This window comes from Petaurus breviceps, unplaced genomic scaffold (assembly GCF_028583685.1).
Source record: "Petaurus breviceps papuanus isolate PSGF00001 unplaced genomic scaffold, PetGlider_PUasm1.0 90701, whole genome shotgun sequence".
Taxonomy (NCBI): Eukaryota; Metazoa; Chordata; class Mammalia; order Diprotodontia; family Petauridae; genus Petaurus; species Petaurus breviceps.
The window spans coordinates 2,321,243-2,330,974 of NW_027187316.1; the positions used below are offsets into that span (position 1 = coordinate 2,321,243).

General features: G+C 36.2%; 1 long non-coding RNA gene across 1 annotated transcript in view; it reads left to right on the plus strand.

The window, feature by feature from the left end:
• LOC138144478 (uncharacterized) overlaps positions 1-9,204 on the plus strand; it is an 11,434-nt gene extending 2,230 nt beyond the window's left edge. Inside the window, exon 2 of the long non-coding RNA XR_011163966.1 lies at positions 7,677-9,204. This is a non-coding gene — a long non-coding RNA (uncharacterized lncRNA). The remainder of the gene's footprint in view (positions 1-7,676) is intronic.
• Positions 9,205-9,732: the final 528 nt, after the last annotated feature.

Sequence of the window (9,732 nt, forward strand, 5' to 3'; positions counted from 1 at the left end):
GCGGGGGGGGGGGGGAGGTAGGGTGTGGGGGAGGGGGGGGGGGGGGGGTGTAACACTGTTTCCCAGTCTTCCAATCTGCAACCTTTAAGCCTAATCAGGTAATTAAGGAATTATTTGTTATTAAATCTTTTCTCCACCTTGGTGGCGGGGAGAGGGAGAGGCTTATTTAACTCCGGGAGCAACTGGAAAATAAGCACAATTTAATTTTAAGAGGATGTTTTACCTTACCACTGTATTTTCTTTTATGGATAATTTAACAGAACTTAATTGTTTAGGTTAATTATCAGGGGGGGAAAGGGGGGGTTCACCTAATAGTAATTGGAATAGACTTTGCAATCTGAAATGTAAACTTTTTTGCAACTAATTGGTACAGTATAAGAAAACTTGAAGGGGAGAGATGCAATAGAGTGTTAGACTGGGATGGAATTGGGAAATAAAGAACAGATGGACTAAGAAAGTAGCAAAGGTAAATAAGAACTATTAGATCAGAGCATAAAAAGGATGATGCAGTTTGAAGTTTGTGAAGTCCACAGGAAGAGAGGAGAGGAAGTTTAGGCAAGTAGAAATGAGAGGAGAATGTCAAGAAAGTTAATGAAAGTTAGAGTCCATCTATATTGACAATGTGAATAAAGGGTTTGAAAATAAAGGTTTGGAGTTATGGAAAGAGAGGTTTGAGGTTGTTAGGTTTGTTTGGTTTGTTTTTGTTTCTGGCTTTTTTAATCTCACTGAGATCAGAAAGACATGAGAAATTTTCTGTGCCTGTAAATTTGTGAAGACTATTTGGAGAAATGCCAGTTAGAATCAGTTTTGAGATTTCTCATGATCTCTGAGCTTTATTTCATTAATTTCAATATTCTTTTTTATACAGAAAAATAAAATTGTGGAGTACAATTTAACATTGATAGTATTCTATCAAGTTACAGCATTTACCCAATGGGAAATATAGAAATAAATTTGCAGCATGGAATTATTTGAGTATGGCATACTAAAACTTCTCCCTTTAAGGAATATTAGAAGGGTATATTCTAATCTTGACTTGGGGAATATATGTTCATTATATTATTATTAGACAAAAGAGGTGATAGTTGCCATTTCCGTATTTCAAGAGAGCCTCATGGGCCACAAAAGAGGGAGATGAGAATGCAAGACTGCCACCATAAATTTTTGCCATGTAACCAACTGAAAGAAAAGTACATCATAATTTAAGGTGCTAGCAGCTAATGACCCTTGGGAAAATCAAGATTTTGAATACCTTTTGTAATTGTAAATTCATATTTAATTTGATTGGGTTTGTCCTAAACTAAATTATAATGTGGTTCCACTTATGGTGAGATATTTGTTCCTGCTAGGATACTTGTGATATTTCACCATCTACAGGTAGATTAGACCTTAATGAAAAATGCACTTAATATTTGGGATTAATGCACTATGTTTAGAAATTGTAAGAATAAGAATTAAATGTAATTGCATCAAAATTTACTCTCTATTGGTCTCTGAATATATAAAATATAAAATTAATAGAAGGATATAGTGATTTTCTATGAAAGATAATTCGGAAATGCATTCAACTGAACTGATGTTATTTGTCTAGCAATAAGTTTTATGTTTAAAAATTCAAATATTTTTATGTTATTGTTAGGTTTTTAATTTTTCTTGTATTGTGATTTTTGGAAAATCATTGAATAAGAAATGGTTTAATTGAAAAATGATACCTAAAATGTGATGCAATTATTTTCTTAGAAAATTAACTTTTGATCTGACTGCTGTTAGGTTTTCAATTGAGCTGTTAGAGTATGTGGTCATGTTTGTATCTGTTGTTGTTCAGTTGTATCTAACTCTTCATTACCCCCATGATCCTATTCTTGGAAAAGATACTGGAGTAGTTTGTCATTTTCTTCTCTAGCTCATTTTATAGATGAGGAAACTGAGGCAAACAGGGTTAAGTGACTTTCCCAAGGTCACACAACTAGTATGTATATGAGTCTGGATTTGAACTCAGGTCTTCCTGACTCCAGGCCTGGAGTTCTATCCACTCTGCTACCAAGCTGCCTGGTCATAATGTTTACAAACTGTCAAATATTTAATTGACTATATTTTGCTTTAAAATATATAATTACAATAGTTTACTCTTTGGGAAAAGTACAAAAGACTTTGTAAATTCTCCTTATTTGTGCAAGTTCTTTGTGGACTTACTAGGCTCCAATTCGGGCAACTTCAAGAAATCTTAACAGCCCTGGGGAAGATAAGCTGCTATAATAATGTGAAATTCTAAGGAAATGAAGTAGCTTAATTAGAAAGTAGGACCTATGGCAAACTAGGTAGGGTAGTGGGGGTGACTTAAAAATTGTTGGGAGGATTTCCATAAGTAGTGAATTTTTTTTAATGTAACAGTTTGTTTCATAATCAGGCCACTGATTATGCAAATTATAAAATTGTGCCTGGAATACTATGCATTAAAGTTATAATCTCAATAGACCTAAGATTCAAAGATTTTATTTTTTCCTTAGTGGTTAACATGTAATACTTTAAGATATGGATATTTGTTAATCTGAAAAGTTATAGTGGTTATTATTTTCAGGGTTTTAAGTAAACTATCATGTATTCCCTGTATGTGTATAGATACAGAATGTGATTATTTTCTTAATTCTAAAGATTGATTTTGTTTTGCTCCAGGATGGATTTAAACTAGGAAGGAAAAGTAAGATAAGACTTTGTCTGCACTTACTGTTAACTAATTGTTATTTTGACAACATGAGAAAAATGAAAACGGGGGAAACTACAATGAGTGTTTTTTTTTATTTCTTTTTATTAAATTTTGTCATTTGAGGTTCAGGGTCATTTGTCCTGGATATTTGACTTGCTGAAGTCTGTCTCCTGATAATATTAATTTCATGTAGGTTAAGTCTGATTCATGGAATGATAATATTTAGGAAAGTTTTTGTCGTTGCTGCTGTTTTTTTTTTTTTTCCTGAAATGAGAAGACAAAAGGGAGTTTGAGCTTCCCAAAGTGATTTAACTTGTTTTGTTTGTGGAAGGGCTCCCTCTCTGACCTTTTGGTTATCTTTGTAACATGTAACTCCCCACCAATTTCAATTAATCTATTGTGAATTTATTTTAAATCTAGACTTGTAGAATTATAGTATAGATTTTTGCAAATTCAGTGTTTAAATCTGCAACTAAGTTTGTTTGTTTATTAACAAATAAACTAACTTTGTTTATTAGATTTGTCTAACTCGGTTTGCTTAACCTTTTTTTTTTAAGCAATCAGGGTTAAGTAACTTGCTCAAGGTTACACAGCCAGTTATTTCTGAGTGTGGTGCTACGTATCTGAGCCCGGATTTGATCCCCAGGTTATCCCGACACTGGAGCAGGTGCTCTTACTCGATGAGCCACCTGGCTGCCCCTTAGTTTGCTTAACCTTAATGACATTGGAGGAAGCATGAGATAATGATTCTGTTTTATTAGACCTACATGACCTTTAGACCATAAAGACTTCTCTATGTTAAAACATACATATATATATATACATATATATATATAGTTCTCTCTCTGATGTAATTTTTCTGAATAAAAAGCCTTGTTCAAACTTTAATCTTAGTTCAGAACTATTTTTCTGAATCCTGAATCTATGTTTAAGCATAATCAAGTGTAGGTTTTAACCTCTGAAATTTCTTCATTATGACAGTTATTTGGGAGCAGTTACCTATCACATGAACTCGATAAGAGATATTAATATTTTTCCTTTAACACAGTGATAGGAGATTGCATATATATTTGTTGGAGTTCTCTCCTCCAAAAGCAAAGCAGTTGATAAATTCTTGGTTTGCCTTAATAATGACTTTATCTTTCAAAAAGTGAGGAGAGGGTGGAGAAGATGAAAAAGCAGGGACAAGGAAAATTATTCTTCTGTCCTTGATTCTGATCTGTAAGTGTGGAGGATGTAGATAAACCTTTGTATTATGAGTCTGGGGAAAACATCTCCCCAGAAAAAGTTACCTTAGAGGCCAAGGGAACAGAACTATTGTGTTGAATTAATTCAGGCCCTTGAGTTGGCAAGAAAAAGACAAACCAGACTCTTTCCTGAAGGATACTTCCACCATCTTAGAGATTTCCTACCCAAGTAGAATATTCTGATAAGATAAACTATAGAGAAAACATTATCTACCAAAAAAAAACCTGATCTTTGGCAACTCCTGGGGCTCCAATGTGAACTCATTCTCCTCCAAATTTTCCAATATCCTGTCTCTCTTACTCAACCACCCAAGTAATGTAAGCATCTGAGCAGCCTCACCTGTTTGAATTTTCATCTTGTCATGTAATATCACCCTAATAATGTGTCAAACCCTTTTTATGTTAGCACCTCCCTTTTGTCCAGGGCTGTTGCTATTTACTTTTCAACTACCCATCAGCTGATGCTAATTAAAATGTTTTATCTTCTAGGCTTGCTTCCTGATTTATTTACCTCCTGTCAAACAGACCTGATACAAGTTAGACTAGATGACTTTTGAGTTACTTTCAACACTAAGATTCTTTGATATTACCTTCATCTGGTCTGACTAGTGAAAAAAAAAACTTGACTGAGTCTGTTCATTATTAAATGACTGCTCTGTCTGTAATTAGTCCTTCTCTTTAAAAAAAATAATAAATGTCATTTTTTTTAATAATATCATTCAGACCTTGTTATATCTGCCCCTTCCAACTATCTTCCCAAAGAAAGCATCCATGATGTACTAGCATGAGGTAGCTGAGAAATCTCTAAGTCTTTGGTCTCATCTATTTCTTGTGGCAAACTATATTTTCCAAAATAGCTTCTATTGATCTGATTCTGTGTCCAATATCACTTTTGACTTACATGAATATCAAGACATATGATTAACTTATTTTGGAGAAGTCTGTCAAATTTTCAACAGAATTTGTATATTTCTTCATCCTTTACAATGAATACTACTGCATAAATTATAATTTTTCCTGATGTTCTGTTTGCTTAAATACTGCAAAGCAAGGTGGCCCAATTATTATCTGAATTAATGTTTCTAATACTTTGGGATACAGGATAAAACAAATTTTGCCAACAAGGACAGAGCATAGTATAGTGGCAAAAAATACTGGACTTAGAGTCAGATAACTTCATTCAGTTCCTTGATCTACCATTTATATAGTGCATGCATTGCATGCATTTCTCTCTCTGAGCTTCAATTTCCTCATCTGTTAAAGGAGGGGGTTAGATAAACCCTCTAAAGTAATTCCCAGCTCTGAGGCTCTAGTCTTTGATTTGTCTCTCTAAGGAGAGTCTATGGGTAATCCTTTCGTATTTGTCTGCAACATCTTTGTATCTTTTCTTTTCAGTTATGGAGAGAATATCAATATGGGAGTGGTCCAGTTCCTGCAATAAGTATGTCAATCCCTCGGTATTTGGACAAAGGTCATACATTAAGAATTCCCACAGTTAAATTGATGTTTGTAGACAGTCTAAGAACTGGGATATTTGTAACACTCTCTGACTCCCTTCTCATATTTCTACCACAGTCACTATAAAAACATTAGGAGGCCACAAAAACTAAAGGAAAAACAATTTTTTTAACCACTTCATTGATCAGTTCTCATGGGTTGCAAGCTCTCTTGAAATCCCTCTTCAGAGCTCTTTTCAACTTTTCCTTATAGTACTGTTGCACTCTCTATAATCTCTGTATAGAGTCTTGCCAGATCCTATTCTGCTCCCTCAACCCTAGCCAGAAATTCCTACCTGTTCTCTGTTTCAGACAACAAAAGCAAGGACATTGTCTCTATTAGAAACATATACTGGTATTAAACCTTGGATGAAATTTATCACCCACTTTGGGGGGCATTCTCAAACATTTCAGCTCAAAGTAGGCCTGGTTCCATGGGCAGAGAGGCTGCTGCTGCTGCTTCACACTATCCACAATTATGATAAAAGTATGCCCATTAATGGCCAGGCCCACCCAGGGAGTGCTACCCTGTTGACCCCACCCACAAATCGAGTTTCTTCCCTTATCCCATGGATCACCACAGTCAAAAAAAAATATCACCTAGTGGTCAACCTTTTAATGATCAGTCTTTCTGTACTTGACTAGGCTCGTCCTTCAAACAACCGAACCATTCTGTTGTCAAATTCATATTAAAAAATACTCCCGCTTTGTAAGATTTGCTCAAAATTGTGTTCTTTTGATAAGGATTTCTTTCCACCTATCAACATATGTCTTGACACTCATTTAAATCAAATGTGATATTAGCCACAAAAGCAGAATAATAGAAAACATGCTGGAAAATATGATTTGTAATCAAGAAATAAAAGGGTCCAAAGGCTTACAAGTTACTCAGCTGCCTCAAGCACATACATCATAAATGCTTTTTTTAAGAAGACAGTTGATTCCAAGGAAATTCTATTTGCCTAATTCTCAAACTGTTAGGGTGGTACATTCCCTTAGGACCAATTCAAAGATGACCTAAAAGTTAGGTATATATTTGACTTACTGGATCACTATTCTCTTAGGTCAGTTTTTTTTTTTCCCTTGTGTATAGTTTTTAAAAAAGGAAATATGTTCAAGTGACATGGGTGTAGACCAATAAAATCAAGGGAAATATTGACATTCAATTATATTGCTTCTGTGACTGCTTGCTGTAAAAAAAGGTTGTGGAGGCCATATTGCCCCACTAATCTGTTTGGATGCTTTTCTTTGATGAGAGTAATATGCAATACACAGGCACAAAGAGTATAAACTGAGTTACCGATGATATTCACATGTCTGCCCTTTCTGCCCTGTATCTCAATCTGGTTAAGTATCAACTTCTGTACTGATCAATGGTGGTATTTATTGTCATAGCCAATTTGACAAGGAAGGTGTCATAGTCAATTTGACAATTTATTGAAAGGAGCTGGACATGACAAAGTCTGAACGACACCATGAAGATGGCACTGAGTTTGTCTTAATATAGCAAAGTATTGATTGAAGAAATAGCAGTCATTTCAGAATCAGCTGTATCTGTGTGGTCAGATCCTTGAATGATTAGAGCCTGGGTCAAAGTTGATATCACAGAATTGAAGGATTGAAAAGCTCAGCAGTCATTTAGCCCACTTGTACAAGAACAGGAAACCTTTTCTGAAAAATTCTTGAAACTCTTCAAGAATTCATAGTCATATCCACATAAGTATAAAACATTAGAGTAAAACTTGTGTAGATGACCCCCTTTATTTTACAGAGGAAAAAAAGGAGGCCTCAAAGATGAGATGCTATTCCCAAGGTCCCATTGGCAGATGGTGATTGGCAGATCAAGGATATGAACTCCTTCAGCTCCATAGTCAGTGTTGCTAGGGGAAGCTATATGACATGCTGAATAGAGCACTGGGACTAGAGTTAGGAAAAAATTAATTCAAATATACCTTCAAGCACTTACCTAGCTGTGTGACCGTGGACAAGTCACTTAAGTCCTATTTGCCTCAGTTTCCTCAACTGTAAAATAAAGGTGATAAATAACACCTACTTCCCAGGATTGTTGTGATGATCAAATGAAATAATATTTTTTAAGCATTTAGCACAGTGCCTGTCACATAGTAGGAACTATTTCCTTTCTTCCTTCCTCTTTCCACTACATCACTCCAGCTCCCTTGGAAGTCATTACCAGTTTATCTATGGCCTGTTGTTGCTTGAATTTCACAGTTTGGATTTCCGTCAGATGAATCAAATGCATTCAGCACAGACTTCATTCTCCAGCCAACTTGCAACAAAATCCATTGGCACGATTAGTTAGAAAGAAGTAAATCTGCACTTGAACTTGCCTTTCCATCTGTAATGCAAATGTAAATTTTAAAGATCTTCCCTGCCCCTAGGCTAAAGTGCACCAGAAGCCTGGGGAGGGAGGCTTGTTTTTCAGTAGATACTTTTTGATTGGCCAGTGGGTCAATAAGGTTGTTACATTCTCTGAGCCAGGAGAAGGCTATATAAGCCTTGATGTGTAGCTTTGTTTTGGGACTCACTTTGAGAAGTGTTCTGTAATTTGATCTGAATTCTGGGAAGCCGTTGTTGAGGGTCCCCCGGCTTTGAAAAACCCAGAATGTGGAAACCCAGATGTTGACTGGGTATGGATGTAATGGTTGGACAGTTTGGAAATCTGTCTACTTGATGTTTCTGTCTTGATAATTATGTCTGTGTACTTTGAGGTTCAGGGTGCTGACCTTTTCTCCTGAACAAGGTAAACGATATATGTCTGACTGATTAAAGTAAGCTTGTTAACCCATTTTGAGTTGCTTTCCTTTAGCAAAGCAGATCCAAGAACCTGTGTGAGCAGGCACCCTGGGGACACTGGGGTACTTGCTGCAACACCATCTCATGGGACAAACATCAAGATACTATCTTCAGTCTCACAGAAAGAATGATTTCATTAGGTATCTGTGTAGTTAGGACCTACTTTTTTTTTTCCCATGGCATCAGCCAAATGTTTATGAAACCACTAGCATCATTTAATCATCTATCTTCCTACTGAAATACTGATCACGTTAGTCAGCTACTACCCAGCTCCTGCTAATATGGTGAGGAATTGCACCTTCCCAAGGCATGCCAATGCTATATTCTAACCACAGGGAACAGTAATTTCAGAATCAGAGTCTGAAAACAGCTCACAAATTAAGCTTCATCTCTACCTTGGAATGTATAGTTGATTGCCCTAGTTTTTAACTAACTAAAGTTTGGTGGCAGGTAGATGGTAGAGACTTGGAGTCAGAAAAACCTGAATTCAAATCTGACCTCAGATACTGTAATGGGAATGTAAATGTAAAGATCTTCCCTGCCCCTAGGCTAAAGTGCACCTGGAGCCTGGGGTAGGAGGCTTGTTTTTCAGTAGATACTTTTTCATTGGCCAGTGGGTCCAAAAGGTTGGTACATTCTCTGAGCCAGGAGAAGGCTATATAAGCCCTGATGTGAGGCTTTGTTTTGGGGCTCACTTTGAGAAGAGCTCTGTGATTTGATATAGATTCTGGAAAGCCGTTGTCCAGAGCCCCCTGGCTTTGAAAAACCCAGATGTTGATTTGGTATGGATGTAATGGTTGGACAGTTTGGAAAGCTGTCTACTTGATCTGTTTCTGTCTTGATAATTCTGCCTGTATACTTTGAAGTTCAGGGTGCTGACCTTTTTCCCCTGAACAAGGTAAACGATATATGTTTGACTGATTAAAGTAAGCTTGTTAACCCATTTTGAGTTGCTTTTCTTTAACAAAGCAGATCTAAGAACCTGTGTTGGCAGCAAACCCTGAGGACACTTGGGGTGCTTGCTGCTACAGATACTTACTAGTTGTGTGACTCCCAGACAAGTCACGACATTTTAGAGCTTCAGTTTCTCATCTGTAAAATGGGAATAATAATAGCACCTACCTCCCAGGGTTGTTGTAAGGATTAAATGAGTTAATATTTGTAAAGAGTTTTGCAAACCTTGCAGTAACTCTGATTCTCTTTCTCTCTCCATACATATATATATATACATATATGTAAATGATGAATGTATTTGATTCATATATATATATATACACATATATGTAATTATCATATAGCTATTTTATTTTTTGTCTTTTTTATTTTTTTGGAGGGGGGGAAGGCAGGGCATTTGGGGTTAAGTGACTTGCCCAAGGTCACACAGCTAGTTAAGTGTTGAGTGTCTGAGGCTGGATTTGAACTCAGGTCGTCCTGACTTCAGGGCTGGTGTTCTATTCATTGCACCACCTAG